We start from the raw sequence: 16,777 nt of genomic DNA, 5'->3' as shown, positions 1-16,777 counted from the left end.
AATTTACATGTGCTTTACAAAAATAGAAAAACCATGTTCTGTGCTCCAAAAGACTTTCTAATCTAAATAAAGCAAGATGTAGGATAATAGTTCAGGAGCAGGAAAATAAATCAGGGAGGAAGAATTACTTGGAGTGCTTAATGGAAGAAATTAGAAGACCATGTGTGGTTGGTGAATTGGGGTAGGGGGTAGAGCTGGGATGATCAGTGATCCAGGTGTAAGGGGCAGCAAATAAAAAACAAAGCAGAGTAGGGAAAAAGCCAACTGGAAGCTGTGGGGAGGAGGGAAGAGCGCAGATATGCAGGAGAGGTTGAGATTATAGAATATCTTGTGATGACAGCCTCGGATCTCATGCATTATGAGACAGGAAGTCAATGGAGGAATTTGGGATGGAGAAGATGTTGTCAGAATAGGGGAAAAGGGTGTTAGTACAGTAGTTGCATTTTAGACAGAGTGGAATGGGGGAGATCAGCGAGGCCAGAAGGAGAATCAAGGCAGAAAAGAACCAGGGCACAGACAAGGGTTTGACAGTGAGGACAAGGAGGAAAATATACATTTTTGAGCTAGTAAAGAGGAAATGGCAAGAGATTGGAAATGGAAGGAAAGGAAAGGAAAGGAAAAGTCAGTCAAAGAGTGCACTGAGATTATAGGCCTGAGCATCATCAAAACATACTTGAGGAATCAATTGATATATAGAGAAGGGGAGACATAGAAGAGAGACTGGGAGAAAAGAGAAGTTGGTTTGAAGGACAGTGAATTGGAGATGGTGGACAGAGGCAGAGAGAGGTGCAATACACTGCAGCTGAGAACATGCCCCCAGCCCAGACAGACCTGCTATCTTTGCTCAAGCTAGTGTGATAAAAAAACAATGTGGATGCTAAAAGAAAAGGAGTACTTGTGGCACTTTAGAGACTAACAAATTTATTAGAGCATAAGCTTTCATGAGCTACAGCTCACTTCATCAGATGCATTTGGTGGAAAAAACAGAGGAGAGATTTATATACACACACACAGAGAACATGAAACAATGGGTTTATCATACACACTGTAAGGAGAGTGATCACTTAAGATAAGCCATCACCAGCAGCAGGGGGGGGAAAGGAGAAAAACCTTTCATGGTGACAAGCAAGGTAGGCTAATTCCAGCAGTTAACAAGAATATCAGAGGAACAGTGGGGGGTGGGGTGGGAGGGAGAAATACCATGGGGAAATAGTTTTACTTTGTGTAATGACAGGTTTCAGAGTAGCAGCCGTGTTAGTCTGTATTCGCAAAAAGAAAAGGAGTACTTGTGGCACTTTAGAGACTAACAAATTTATTAGAGCATAAGCTTTCGTGAGCTACAGCTCACTTCATCGGATGCATTTGGTGGAAAAAACAGAGGAGAGATTTATATACACACACACAGAGAACATGAAACAATGGGTTTATCATACACACTGTAAGGAGAGTGATCACTTAAGATAAGCCATCACCCACAGCAGGGGGGGGAAAGGAGGAAAACCTTCCATGGTGACAAGCAGGTAGGCTAATTCCAGCAGTTAACAAGAATATCAGAGGAACAGTGGGGGGTGGGGTGGGAGGGAGAAATACCATGGGGAAATAGTTTTACTTTGTGTAATGACTCATCCATTCCCAGTCTCTATTCAAGCCTAAGTTAATTGTATCCAGTTTGCAAATTAATTCCAATTCAGCAGTCTCTCGTTGGAGTCTGTTTTTGAAGCTTTTTTGTTGAAGTATAGCCACTCTTAGGTCTGTGATCGAGTGACCAGAGAGATTGAAGTGTTCTCCAACTGGTTTTTGAATGTTATAATTCTTGACGTCTGATTTGTGTCCATTCATTCTTTTACGTAGAGACTGTCCAGTTTGGCCAATGTACATGGCAGAGGGGCATTGCTGGCACATGATGGCATATATCACATTGGTAGATGCGCAGGTGAACGAGCCTCTGATAGTGTGGCTGATGTGATTAGGCCCTATGATGGTATCCCCTGTCCACATATCTATTCAGGGGATACCATCATAGGGCCTAATCACATCAGCCACACTATCAGAGGCTCGTTCACCTGCGCATCTACCAATGTGATATATGCCATCATGTGCCAGCAATGCCCCTCTGCCATGTACATTGGCCAAACTGGACAGTCTCTACGTAAAAGAATGAATGGACACAAATCAGACGTCAAGAATTATAACATTCAAAAACCAGTTGGAGAACACTTCAATCTCTCTGGTCACTCGATCACAGACCTAAGAGTGGCTATACTTCAACAAAAAAGCTTCAAAAACAGACTCCAACGAGAGACTGCTGAATTGGAATTAATTTGCAAACTGGATACAATTAACTTAGGCTTGAATAGAGACTGGGAATGGATGAGTCATTACACAAAGTAAAACTATTTCCCCATGGTATTTCTCCCTCCCACCCCACCCCCACTGTTCCTCTGATATTCTTGTTAACTGCTGGAATTAGCCTACCTGCTTGTCACCATGGAAGGTTTTCCTCCTTTCCCCCCCCTGCTGTGGGTGATGGCTTATCTTAAGTGATCACTCTCCTTACAGTGTGTATGATAAACCCATTGTTTCATGTTCTCTGTGTGTGTGTATATAAATCTCTCCTCTGTTTTTTCCACCAAATGCATCCGATGAAGTGAGCTGTAGCTCACGAAAGCTTATGCTCTAATAAATTTGTTAGTCTCTAAAGTGCCACAAGTACTCCTTTTCTTTTTGCGAATACAGACTAACACGGCTGCTACTCTGAAACCTGTCATTACACAAAGTAAAACTATTTCCCCATGGTATTTCTCCCTCCCACCCCACCCCCCACTGTTCCTCTGATATTCTTGTTAACTGCTGGAATTAGCCTACCTTGCTTGTCACCATGAAAGGTTTTTCTCCTTTCCCCCCCCTGCTGCTGGTGATGGCTTATCTTAAGTGATCACTCTCCTTACAGTGTGTATGATAAACCCATTGTTTCATGTTCTCTGTGTGTGTGTATATAAATCTCTCCTCTGTTTTTTCCACCAAATGCATCTGATGAAGTGAGCTGTAGCTCATGAAAGCTTATGCTCTAATAAATTTGTTAGTCTCTAAAGTGCCACAAGTACTCCTTTTCTTTTTGCGAATACAGACTAACACGGCTGCTACTCTGAAATGTGGATGCTGCAGCTCAGGCAGCAGCAGCATGGCTAGCCACCTAAATATGAGCCTTCCTGACCCCTGGGATCCAAACTCAGATGCTAGCCTGTGCAGCAATGTCCATACTGCTATTTTTAGCACACAGGCTCAAGGAGAGTGTATACCTGCCTAGGCTAGGAGATATGTTCCCAGCTGCAGTGTAGACATACCCTAAGAGTCAGATTTAGGAATCAAACAGAGAATGGAGTTAAATCATTTGGTGAGATAAATTTTTTTAAAAAAATATAAAGTAATAAGAAGAGGGACCTAGGAATAGAACTTAGAGGGACAATTGTAGTGAAGGGAGTTTAAGAATCTGATCATCTATTGCTAGAAGTTCTATACAGCTGATGTGTTCTACAGGGATTTCTTTTAAATGGATGTCTATGTGGTTTCTCCTATTTTACTGTCTAGACTTATCTGGTGTTTTTCAGTAATCCTTGCATGACAGCTTTGGCATTATCATGGTGCGGCTTGGAGCTGAAAGAGGAATGGATGTATAAACCCGGGAATATCGAATAGGAGTTGGGAGATTATTTTATATTTGGATTTGGCACTGGTGCGATTGCTACCAGAATATCCATCTCTGGTGTCCACAATTCAATAAGGATTATGAAAAATTGGAAGCTGGGGGGAGGGGAGGAGGGAAGAGAGCAGATATGCAGGAGAGGTTGAGATTGTAGAATATCTTGTGATGACAGCCTTGGATCTCATGCATTATGAGACAGGACGTCAATGGAGGAATTTGGGATGGAGAAGATGTTGTCAGAAGAACTGTCTGTGTTCAGAAAAGAGCCATGAGAGTGATTAAAGATTTGGAAATCAAGGAACCGAACCTGTTTAACTTAAAGAGATGGCTACAGAGTGACATGATCACAGTCTATAAGTACCTACATTGAGTATAAAAATTTGATAATGGACTCTTGAATCTAGCAGACAAAGGCATAATATTATCCAATGGCTGGAAGTTGAAGGTAGACCAGTTCAGACTGAAAATGGAGATGCAAATTTCTAACAGTGACCATTCAAACAGCTTTTCAGGGATTGTTGTGGAGTCTCCATCACTGACAATTTTTAAATCAAGATTGGATGTTTTTCCTAAAAGATATGCTCTAGTTCAAACATGGATTAATTCAGGGAAGTTCTATGGTCTGTATTATCCAAAATATTAGAGTAGATGATCACAGTGGTCCCCTCAATCTATGAATACTCTGCAAATAAGATTCATCCTGTCATGCTGAATGTATACACTAATTTGCTCAAGAAAATGTGCTAATTTCTAGTGGTTATATACCATTACACATTTTCACAATTTGTAAGTCTATGCCTCAGTTTCGCCATCTAAACACAGGCCAATAGCTGCTTCTGGTGTAAAGAATGTATGGAACCTCTAAGTGCTAGGTATTATTTTCTCTAAAATGCATGTGATCGTACAACCTTTAAAAGAGATTGCATTCTACAGATAATATAAGCCCAATACTATAATAGGTCTCTGCTAGTTTTTGCTAATCCAACTTCCAATGGCTTTCCCAGTAGAAAATCTTATTAATTGAATTGGATAGGGTCCATAGAGAAGGATCAGATACACTTGGTCATAGTTATTCCTCACCACTTTGGAATAAAAATGTATCCTGGCATGGAAAATACTTAACCTGACAAACAGCTCAGTGTTGACCTCCAACAGCAAAATAGATTAGAATACACAGCATTTCTAATTTCTCAGTCAGCAAGGCCTCAACTTCCAAAAGCAGCTGAACCACTCTCTGCTAAACAAATTTTTTTAAGGTCAGATATGATTGACCAGAGGCAAATTGACATCAAACTTTGTTTTAAAAGAGATCTCCAGTGTTTCACTTCCCTCTCCTTATTTTGGATCTAAGTATGAATCATTGGTTTTCCCCGCTACCATTGCACTCTGGACTTTGTAAATCAGTGAATACACTCAATGTAATTGGGAATTACTTGCTGAAGCCATTTGGCTGTGCTACTGTTCAATCACACACTGCAGTAGTCCAATTCCCCTACTTTCTTCCTCGAGAGTTAATACAGTTGTTCTCTCTTGGCAATCATTTTCTGTTATTAGGAATCCTCTGCTCTTCCTTTGTTACAAGGAAGAGAAGGAAAATGACATTGCAGTGTTTCAAAAGCAGCTCCAAGTAAATTGCCAATGTCAATCTTAAAGTTCTCTGAATTTCTGCTACAAAAGTCAATCCTAAAGGAGTATTTAAAAAGGGACTCTGCCCTGTCAGATATTTGTACCAATCCCAACATTAGTAAAACTCTTCTAATCCATCATGGGTTTAGAAGTTCCTCATTGCTTTTGCCCTGTGGTTCTTAACAACTTTTTGTTGCACCTTTCATGCAAAACAGATCCCAAAATGGTTTATAGAATTAATATTGGAAGTTTGTAGCTATTTACCCCAGAGAAATAAAACATTGGGTGGACAGGGCATGACAGCAAAGGAAAAGGAATAAATTTCCAGATGAGAATTGAAAATTGAGTTGATGAGGCAGAGACAAATTTTTTTTTAGTATTTTGTGATTACATAGGAAGGATTTTCATTGCTGTAAAGTGATTTCACAGTAAGGTTCTCACTGATTCACAGCTATTCAGGCAGACCACATCATCAGTTGCCCTCCTACATCTAAGTGGGAATCTAGACGCTTTTGAATTAGAAGAAAAATCAAGCAGAAAAGAAAAGCCGTTCAGATTTACAAGAAGATTTATAGTGCAGTCTGTCCTTTGCCATCTCTGCTTGGTTTACCTCTATATTTGCATATCTGACAAATGCATCACTGGTTTGGTAATTTTTTTTGTTTAATTCTGGCTTTACTTTTGTTTAAATTCATAAATTTAATTGAGACCTTATGGGTTGGCCACAAGTAATTATAACACAACATCAAGCAGTTCAGAAACACTGCAGTGCATCTTGTTGGCTGAAACATCACATAACCCTGCTAATATTCATTCTTTATTCTCAAATATTCTGCCACACAATGGATTGGTTTTGAAATTTTGTTATTCAGTTTTGTCTATTTGACAGACGCCCTTGTTATTTAGTTGAGAACTGCTGGAGATTTGCAAACTCCAGCCCATTCTCTGTTCTACCTCTGAAGAGTAAGGCCTGAATCCTATATTAGGTTGTTTAACAATGGACACCAAGCCTCCTCCTAGATTGTGAAACTCAGTCCCTATTGACCTTCAAACAAATTTCAGGTTCTGAAAAATTTTCTTTACAGCTAAGGCAAAAGCCTGTATTTTAAAATCTTGTAAAACTGTAGTTCTGAGTATGTCATATTAAAATATGTTCTGAATGCAATTGAATATTTCAGGATATATGATTGAACAGTGTAATCCTGACTGAGCTTTGAAATATTTTACATGGAAAATTCATTAGCAATGTCTATTTAATATAATGTATTTTAATTTGAAATAACTGTGTTTATCTGAAATCAGATTGCCAGCATATTCCACAAATGCCAGCACATATGTGTAAACGGAGGGTGACAATACTTACTTTTCTTTGTAACGTGTTTTGAAATCTATGGATGAAAAGCAAAAAGTTAATTATTATGAAAGGATCCTTTAGATAAATCAGAATGTGAATAAGTGTAGTAAAACTACTAGAAAGTTATAGTTCAGTAAAATTGTGTGTGTTGGAATTCATGTATACATCTGGGCTTAATCCTGCAAGTTGCTAAGTGCATCTCTTAGAAGAGGCTCAATGCATTGCAGGATTGGGCCCTAATGCTACATGCATATACACTTTCTGTGCTGGCACTTGTGGAATATGCTTGTGATCTTGAGCAAGCTGGTCAGTGGTGAGCCAGGAGAACAACCCAGAAATCCTACTTGCAGCCCAATTTCCCATTTACTAAACCACAGTGCCTCCCAGATTCCCATATGTAGGTTAAAAGCAGCAGAAGTGTACAAAAATAGGGCCAAATTTACAACAAAGTTAAAATTTTTGGCTCTAAAGTCTCACACACAAATAAGGTAAACTAATTGTGTACCTATCCAATTTGTACACGTAAGTGAAATTCACACAATAAAAGTGAATTTTTGCATAATAAATGTAGCTGGGATGTGGAAACACACAAAATTTTGCCTATAGTTTTAGAAGTCAGGTCAAGGCAGTGAAACTTTGAGCCAAAAACCCTGGACTTCATAAATCAGAAGTTCTCAACCCGGGCGGTGGGAGGGAGCCTTATCAAACTTTCAGGAGAGGGGGGCATTGCAGTGAGGCTAATAATTCAGTAATTATAGTAAAAGTATTCTAGGCCAAGCATCAGGTTGCAATGCCACTCACTCAAAAATTTTGGGAGGAGGGACTCCAATTAAAAAAAAAATTCCAAAGGTGGGACAAAATTCTAAAGGTTGAGAGCCCCTGTCAGATATATGTATCCAATCCCAAATTTATGCAGGTAAACATGAGGTTAAATTCTTGAAATATACAAGCATACCAAGCAGAGGAAAAGAAAGGGGGGGAAAGTGGGGAAGAGATGGCACAAAATGGGGAAGAGATGGCCAGCCCTCTGTAGAGATAGAGGTGGTTAGGGACTATTTAGAAAAGCTGGACGTGCACAAGTCCATGGGGCCGGACGAATTGCATCCGAGAGTGCTGAGGGAATTGGCGGCTGTGATTGCAGAGCCCTTGGCCATTATCTTTGAAAACTCGTGGCGAACGGGGGAAGTCCCGGATGACTGGAAAAAGGCTAATGTAGTGCCCATCTTTAAAAAAGGGAAGAAGGAGGATCCTGGGAACTACAGGCCGGTCAGCCTCACCTCAGTCCCTGGAAAAATCATGGAGCAGGTCCTCAAAGAATCAATCCTGAAGCACTTAGAGGAGAGGAAAGTGATCAGGAACAGTCAGCATGGATTCACCAAGGGAAGGTCATGCCTGACTAATCTAATCGCCTTTTATGATGAGATTACTGGTTCTGTGGATGAAGGGAAAGCAGTGGATGTAAAGTTTCTTGACTTTAGCAAAGCTTTTGACACGGTCTCCCACAGCATTCTTGTCAGCAAGTTAAGGAAGTATGGGCTGGATGAATGCACTATAAGGTGGGTAGAAAGCTGGCTAGATTGTCGGGCTCAACGGGTAGTGATCAATGGCTCCATGTCTAGTTGGCAGCCGGTGTCAAGTGGAGTGCCCCAGGGGTCGGTCCTGGGGCCCGTTTTGTTCAATATCTTCATAAATGATCTGGAGGATGGTGTGGATTGCACTCTCAGCAAATTTGCGGATGATACTAAACTGGGAGGAGTGGTAGATACGCTGGAGGGGAGGGATAGGATACAGAAGGACCTAGACAAATTGGAAGATTGGGCCAAAAGAAATCTAATGAGGTTCAATAAGGATAAGTGCAGGGTCCTGCACTTAGGATGGAAGAATCCAATGCACCGCTACAGACTAGGGACCGAATGGCTCGGCAGCAGTTCTGCGGAAAAGGACCTAGGGGTGACAGTTGACGAGAAGCTGGATATGAGTCAGCAGTGTGCCCTTGTTGCCAAGAAGGCCAATGGCATTTTGGGATGTATAAGTAGGGGCATAGCGAGCAGATCGAGGGACGTGATCGTTCCCCTCTATTCGACACTGGTGAGGCCTCATCTGGAGTACTGTGTCCAGTTTTGGGCCCCACACTACAAGAAGAATGTGGATAAATTGGAAAGAGTACAGCGAAGGGCAACAAAAATGATTAGGGGTCTAGAGCACATGACTTACGAGGAGAGGCTGAGGGAGCTGGGATTGTTTAGTCTGCAGAAGAGAAGAATGAGGGGGGATTTGATAGCTGCTTTCAACTACCTGAAAGGGGGTTTCAAAGAGGATGGCTCTAGACTGTTCTCAATGGTAGCAGATGACAGAACGAGGAGTAATGGTCTCAAGTTGCAATGGGGGAGGTTTAGATTGGATATTAGGAAAAACTTTTTCACTAAGAGGGTGGTGAAACACTGGAATGCGTTACCTAGGGAGGTGGTAGAATCTCCTTCCTTAGAGGTTTTTAAGGTCAGGCTTGACAAAGCCCTGGCTAGGATGATTTAACTGGGACTTGGTCCTGCTTTGAGCAGGGGGTTGGACTAGATGACCTTCTGGGGTCCCTTCCAACCCTGATATTCTATGATTCTATGATTCTATGAAAGTACTATAAAGGTATATTCTTCTTCTGTAGCACACAGCTTCTAAATCACATACCAGATGTATTGCTCTTTTGTCTGTTAACAGTTCCCTAGAGTTAATGGCCTCAGGATAAGTGCAGGACCTGCTTCACCATCTCATAGTCATACGCTTTCATTGCCTTAAGCAATTGTTGCTGTCATGGAAAGCTATTGTGTAAAAAGACTTGGCACTAGACTTAAGGTTGGTTTTTCACTGGAATGCCCGCTTGAAAAGGGACCCTGGCGGCTCAAGCCTGGTTGGCAGCACAGCAGGGCTAAGGCAGGCTCCCTGCCTGCCCTGGCTCCACACGGCTCCTGATAGTGCTGGCATGTCCGGCTCTTAAGCACAGGGGCAGCCCTGAGTGCCAGCTCCACAGCTCCCACTGGCTGGGAGCCACAGCCAATGGGAGCTGCAGGGCCGGCACCTGTGGGCAGCACACAAAGTCCCTTGGCCCCTCTGCCTAGGAGCCAGACATGCTGGCCACTTCCGGGAGCTGCCTGGAGTAGGCAGACCAAATCCCATCCTGCACCCCAACCTCTGCCCCAGATCAGAACCCCCACCTGCCCTCTAACTCCCTCCCCCTTCCCTAGCCCAGTGAAAGTGAGTGAGGGTGAGAGAGAGCAAGCGATGAAGGGAAAGGGAGGATGGAGTGAGTGGCGGTGGGGACTCAGAAAAGGGGCAGGGCAACAGTGTTTGGCTTTGTGAGATTAGAAAGTTGGCAACCCTAACAGACTTTTTAGACTAGATTTCAGTGGGTGATAATAGCATACCTAAGAGTCTTTTGCCATTTCCATTAGATACCCCATTTATCAAAAATGGTTTATTGTTTGCCTCTTTTATTTTTCCATTGGTGTGAAGATTGCTTATAAAAATTGGGCATCCTGGGTACACAGTTATTTTGTCTGTTTTTTAAATAAACTAGGATTTAAGGACTTGATCCAAACCCTTAATCATACAAATAATGCAGTTCCCTTCTATTAAATGGGCTAATTGCATGAGTAAGGGTTTGCATAGTCAGGCCTGAGTCAAATTTGCTGATCCCATAAAGTGCTATTTGTTCTCAGTTTGAATTGAAGATGCACATGCTGCACCTCATAAGAGATGTTCAGGTTTTGCAAGACCCATAATACCCGAACCTTAGTAACAGACCCTTTTCTAAACCAAACATTCAATAACGTGCATTCAGAAAGGGTGCCCTCTCCCCAGTAAACAAATTAGAATACAAACTAAGAGCTGTGGATTCTCGATCCCTGACGTGGTCTTAGGAGACATTTAAAACCAAACTATAATCTATATGATGAGGAAAGCTATCACGCTGACAGTAGATATAATTAAGGCTGTAATTTAAATAGGGGAAACAAATATAAAATTAGTTGAAGTAGACTTTGCAAGATATAAGGCTTCCAATCAGTTAGCATGAGGCCTTAATGCTTGACCTAGTGTTATAAGATTTCATAATATGCATCTGTGATAAACTTGTTTTGTTTATGGGTTTAAAATAGGAACATTTTAGGGGCTTTTGGTATATGTAACCATGGAGCAAAACCACAATTTACATATCAAGCCACTGGGAAATGTATTGATGCAAATAGCGTAAGATAAAAGTCAGAACTCCAATATTTCAGGTATTTACTAATATGTTGCAAATTACTACAATAGACACTAAACTTCACTTACTGGAGTAATGATTGCCGTACAGATAGTACTGTGTTTTCCTTAGGTTGGTTTGTGTAACAGGGTACACTCCATCCCCATGCTCTGATGCCCCAGAAACGATTCAGACTCTGTCCAGTAAGTAGTAACTTTATGAGTTATTTATAGGCTCATTACCAGCATCAATAAAGTCTCGTGTAACAAAATATTTATAGTGTTCCTTGCCTTTTAGCCCTTTCCCACAGGGCTAGGGAGAAACAGTGGTCTCCCCCTCTTTACAAACTGGGTGCATACTAAGGTTACTTTACCTAAATCCTCCCCTATATTTCCTTCCTGTGTCTTCTTTAATACCCTTCAGCTGATGACCAATCGATTCTTTAGCCCTCCCACTCTGATCAGCTAATTAGGGGCATATCCCCAGTCAGCCTTCTTCAGAAACTGACTGGTGCCCAAGTGATCAGATGGCTCACCTGTCAGCTTACAACATTCTGTCAGTCTGCTAAGTCACAAACTTCAGTCATTTAAAATGCATCACCTAGTCACTAGATGGTGAATTTCAACCCTATGCAGAGGGATGGCACAAAGCCTATGCACCATGTAGTGCTCTTATGACTTCATGCTAGCCCTCTCTACAGGGGTGAATTTCACTCTCTGCTGTATTAGCAACATTCCATTCTAATTTTCTTGTGGTGCCTTAAAAAAAAAAGCTAAATATACAATACAAAACATACTTGTATCAGCAGGGAACTGGATAGGAGCCTTGATCTTGTTCACATTGGACTAGATTGTGCAACCCTTTCACACACTAGTGAGAACTCACTCACCTCAGTACTCCCAATGGAGCACTATGTGAATATGTACTCACTATTGTTTGAAAGGGTTCAATTCAGTGACAAAACTCCCATTGACTTCAGCTCTGTAGGATCAGAGACCATATAACCTAATAGGCTTTTTTCCCCATCTCCAATATGTATGATAATTCATTCTTAATTAAAATAAGAATAAAAATAAGAATAGAGGTTCACAGGAATTCACATAGATGAATGTATAGACCTTTTGCAGATTTTTAAATAATCTGTTTATTGCAGATGCAAGGGTTAACAAAAGCAAGTGGATATGTTCAAGATACATTGTGAAAGATAGGGAGCAGTATAAGAGTACAAATTATTTGAACTAATGCTCTATATAGTAAGTTCTTACAAAATTTGACATGCCACTTGATCATTTAACAAGGCTTGAGTTTTCAAGCCCTATTGGAGTTTTCAACATGCAAGATAACGATAGGCAGGTATGCATATATTTTATGAGTTTCTCCGGGACTGTGTCATTTCCTCCCCTTCTTCCCCCCCCCATCAAGAAAGTGTCCCAAACTTTAACATTTCATCTGTTCAAGTCCAGTGCATTGGGATGGCTCCATTCCCTGAGTAGCAAGTTGTTGTAGTTGCAGATTTGTGAACCTCTTTCCCCAAGGCATCATGGGAGTTGTAGTCTCTAATGCTAGATTGCAGCCCATAAGCTTTTCCCCTGGAACACTTCCAATAAAGTTCAGAGGCCCCTCTAGTAAAGGGTGCATTATATATATATATAATCTTTACAAGAAAAATACAAAATTGAGAATAGCAAAATAAATTATTCTTTCCCCGTTATCATTTAAAGAACAGTTGGTGAATCAGACTAGTTGAGGCAATTTAATTAAAACTAAAAAATTAAAATCAAACATTTGAAGTATACAATTAAAAGAAATTATTTTTCCCTCCCAATTTCCCCTTTCTATAATTAAGACTGCCAGGGCTTCCCTGTTGGAGGGTTAACAATATCACTAACCTGCTGCAAAATGTTTCAGAGTTAGGGAAAAAGCCTGCTTTCTGCTCCTGGGCTCAGCTTCTCCCAACTCACACAGTGCAAGTGTTTTTTGTAAAGCAGCTGCCCTGACTGCTTGTCTTCATGGAGTCTGAGTTCAGCTACAGGGAACCTATTGAGTATACCCAAAATTACCACAGCCAATTCCAGAAACTTCTGGATGTGGCATGCTAAGGAAAAGGAGAATAGGTTCAGGTGATGCATCTGGTTAGCAACAATGACCCAGACACAATTCACTCTTACCCATCACCCCTCAACTAGATCTCTGAAAGAGAAATCTCCCTATTAGGCACCGGGGTTACATTTGCAGGGTCAACTCCTGCGGTCAGTGCTAATTAAGCAGAAAACTGATTGCTGAGAAAAGATTTGGTGATAAGTAACATACAGATTTCCTCTCGGGTGATGACCCAGATCAGTCAATTGACCACTTTCTGAAATTAAGTACCAATGTAAGGAAGTGTACCTGCGTGTGTATGTGTTTTAAAGATTGTCAGAGTTACAGGGTGTGTCCTTGTTTTGTAACAAGTTCCAATAGGGGTTGTTCTAAAGTTGCTGTTCTCTCTGTGTGTGTGTGTGTGTGTATATATATAGTTACTATATGTTCCATTCTATGCATCCGATGAAGTGGGCTGTAGCCCACGAAAGCTTATGCTCTAATAAATTTGTTGGTCTCTAAGGTGCCACAAGTACTCCTGTTCTTTTTGTTGTTAACTAAGATGGTAGCACACTGTACGGGTGTCTCCCATAGCTAATGGTTTCATACTGCCTTTCAAGTTCTATGTGTATACAGACATAAAATAAGACCAAGTATGCAAGCCTTTTGAACTGTACTCAATCTATACAGCTTGTCATAAGCTTATTTAGATAGTTAGGGTATAAAGGCGGTTTATCCACATTTTCTGTGGGGTTAGAGGTGAAAAGAGAAGTGGCTCTCCCCTTGAGGGAAGATGAGCCTCACTCAGCAACCTTCACCACAAAGTGAATGCATACACATATAGAGAAACAATTGCCATGATGAGCTATTATGATGAATCAAAAGAAGCTAGAGAACTAGTACAGTGGCAACCACAGGTTTTTTCAGTGGTGTCTCATGTATTTGCACTTCAGAACAAAAACTAAAAACATGAAGTGACGCACAGAAATGCAGTGAAGTGTCTAAAATATGCACTGATGTTTTAAGAATATGCACACAGAATATTAAATAAAGCCATCAAGTCCATTTGGCTACTGACTAGAACCAGCAGTGCCTTCTGTTTTATATGCAGTGATGATTTCACAGATTTTTTAGTACTGGAATATGCACACTGATGAAAAATCTGATCAGCCACAGACAGCTATAAAAGCACTTAAAGCATGCCAAGAGTTCAATCCTGGGAATTTTCATGCTACTGCATTTAACAGCATTCCCCCCTTCTCAGAGACATAGTTTGTGATGGTGGGGAGCAGCCACCATTGCTTGACTATCCTTGGCACTATTAGATGGATGTCTATATTGATCTCAATATATATGTCTATATGAATCTCAAAATTAATATGGTCTAAATTGAACTTCTGATTATTTCTCCCTAAACTTTTCTGCTTTCTTCATACTCCAGTGCTGTGAACAACACCTCCATTCTCCCTGTCACCCATGCTTACAAAGGGCTCATCTTTGACAGCTGTTGCTTCTTCTCCTCACTATCTCCAGACAATGACAGAGTCATACTGCTACTTTACACTTCTAAAATTCAGGCCTCTTTCTTCAGTCCAATGACTGAATCCACTCCTTGATCATTTGGACCTTCACTACTTCAAATCATCTTCCTGGGTTTTTAATACCACCCTTGACTCACCAAGTCCAATCAAAATATTGCTGTCAAAATTATTCCCCACCTATTGGTTTGACCTTGTTATCCCCCACCCTTTTTAAGGCATTTCACTGGCTTTTCATTGTGCCATGCTTCAAAATTCAAACTTGTTTTCAAGATCCTACATACCCTAAAATGCATTGTTCAAAAATAAATATTGAGAATTTACTAACTTTTAGAAGTGAATGGTTTTGTGTGTATTCTCTTTTCCTCCCCATTCTTTCAAAATCTTCTCTCTACTTCCATCTCCCACTTTTCAGCCCTGTTCATTCTCTCTCCCCTTTCTGTGAATTTTTTCCTCATTCCCTTTTATTTCTTCTCTTCTGGCTCCGTTTCCCCACATAGCCCTTTACTCTGCTTTGACTCTCCACTCCCCACCCCCACCTCAGCTCCAAGTATGACTCTTTGGCCCCAAAATGATCTGTCCCTTTCACCTATTACAGTTATTGGGTTTCCACTGGCTCAGTCACCACCTGGACCCATTCTCTTTTCCCTTCAACCTATTTCCCTATTTTCTAACTCTACAGTATTGCCATTTGCCCTCCCTCTGCCTTAATCATTCTCTTTCATTCCTTCCTTCCCAGTCTTTTCTCCTGCCTTAGTAGCCACGAGTCTGAAGATTCCTCATGATCCAGGGCATAAACAAATCTCTCATTTATGGAAGTTAGAAGGAAACTTTACCTCAGACAGTGATGAACTTGAAGATTTTTTTGGCATTGTCCTACTTCAGTGAACACATTTTTTTTTCCTGAGGCAGAAGTTCCTGGCCACTGACAGAGGCAGGATACTGGACTAGATGGACCACTGATCTGATCCCATCCAGAAATTCCTGTATGTTCTGATCCATCCATAAAGATGTTGGTACAGGGCTGGGGTGACTTAGATGGTGCTTCTCTGTTAAGGATCAGTGTGCAGAAACCTTCTCACTGCACAGCAGTAAGAGTGGCAGAATAGCCACAAGTGGCATTGCAAGAGTGATGCCATATAATGATGTAGCAATTAGAAAAAGTTAGAGTTTAAGATTCACAAAGTTTAAGTCCAGAAGGAGCCATTAAATCATCTCATCTAAGGGCTTGGCTAATCTTGCAGATATAGAGCACAGGGAGTTAAATCCGCCTTCGGAGACCGCAGCAAGGAAAACGCTGCTGTGTGTTTACATTGTCGGCTGCAAGCGCACTGACGTGGCCATATTAGCAGCTCTTGCAAGGCCATGGAGAGCAAGGCCACAGAGAGCGGGGAGCAAGTTCAGGTGGGCAGCAGCAAGCTTTATGCTTCTCGGGGAGATGGATTACCAGGAGCACTCCAGCTGCAGAGTCCAGACACTCTACATGCCTTGCCAGTGTGGACACCTCAGGAGTTAGGGCGCCCAGGGCTAATTTAATGTCCTCTAACTTGCAAGTATAGCCAAGCCCTGGCTTCCTGTATATCACAAGCCATTACATTTCATTCAATTACCCATGTACTGAGGCCAATAACTTGTGTGTTGGCTAACATTTATCATCCAGAAAGGCATCCAGTCTTGATCTGAAGACTTCAAGAGACAGAGAATCCATCACTTCCCTCGATAATTTGTTCCAATGGTTAATCACCCAGAATGTACAAAATGTTTGCCTCATTTCTAATTTGAATGTATCTGGTTACAGCTTCCAGCCCATTGGTTTTTGTTGTTCCTTTCTCTGCTAGCTTCAAGAGTCATTTACTGCTCAGTATTTTCTGCCCACGAATGAGAGTACACTTATGCGCTGAAATCAAGTCACTTCTCATTCATTTTTTGATAAGCTAATACAGAGGGCCCTAGACAAATTGAACTCTGAATTCTCCTACTGTAAGCCATTTCTTCCTTAAATCGTTGTTGTGACTCTTTTCTGCACGCTCTCCAGTTTTCAGACTTTTTTTTTAATGTGGACACCAAAACTGTGTATTCTAGTATCAGTCTCACCTATGCCCTACACCAGAGGTTTTCAAACTATGAAGTGTGCCCTCCTGGAGGGCATGGAGGAACATTCCAGGGAGGTGGAGCAGGACGAGCCCCTGACCCCACTCCCCAGCTGGAGCGCTGGGTGGGTGGAGCAAGCCCCCATACCCCAA

This window comes from Dermochelys coriacea, chromosome 1, assembly GCF_009764565.3.
Source record: "Dermochelys coriacea isolate rDerCor1 chromosome 1, rDerCor1.pri.v4, whole genome shotgun sequence".
Lineage (NCBI taxonomy): Eukaryota > Metazoa > Chordata > Testudines > Dermochelyidae > Dermochelys > Dermochelys coriacea.
This window is presented reverse-complemented; position numbering follows the sequence as displayed.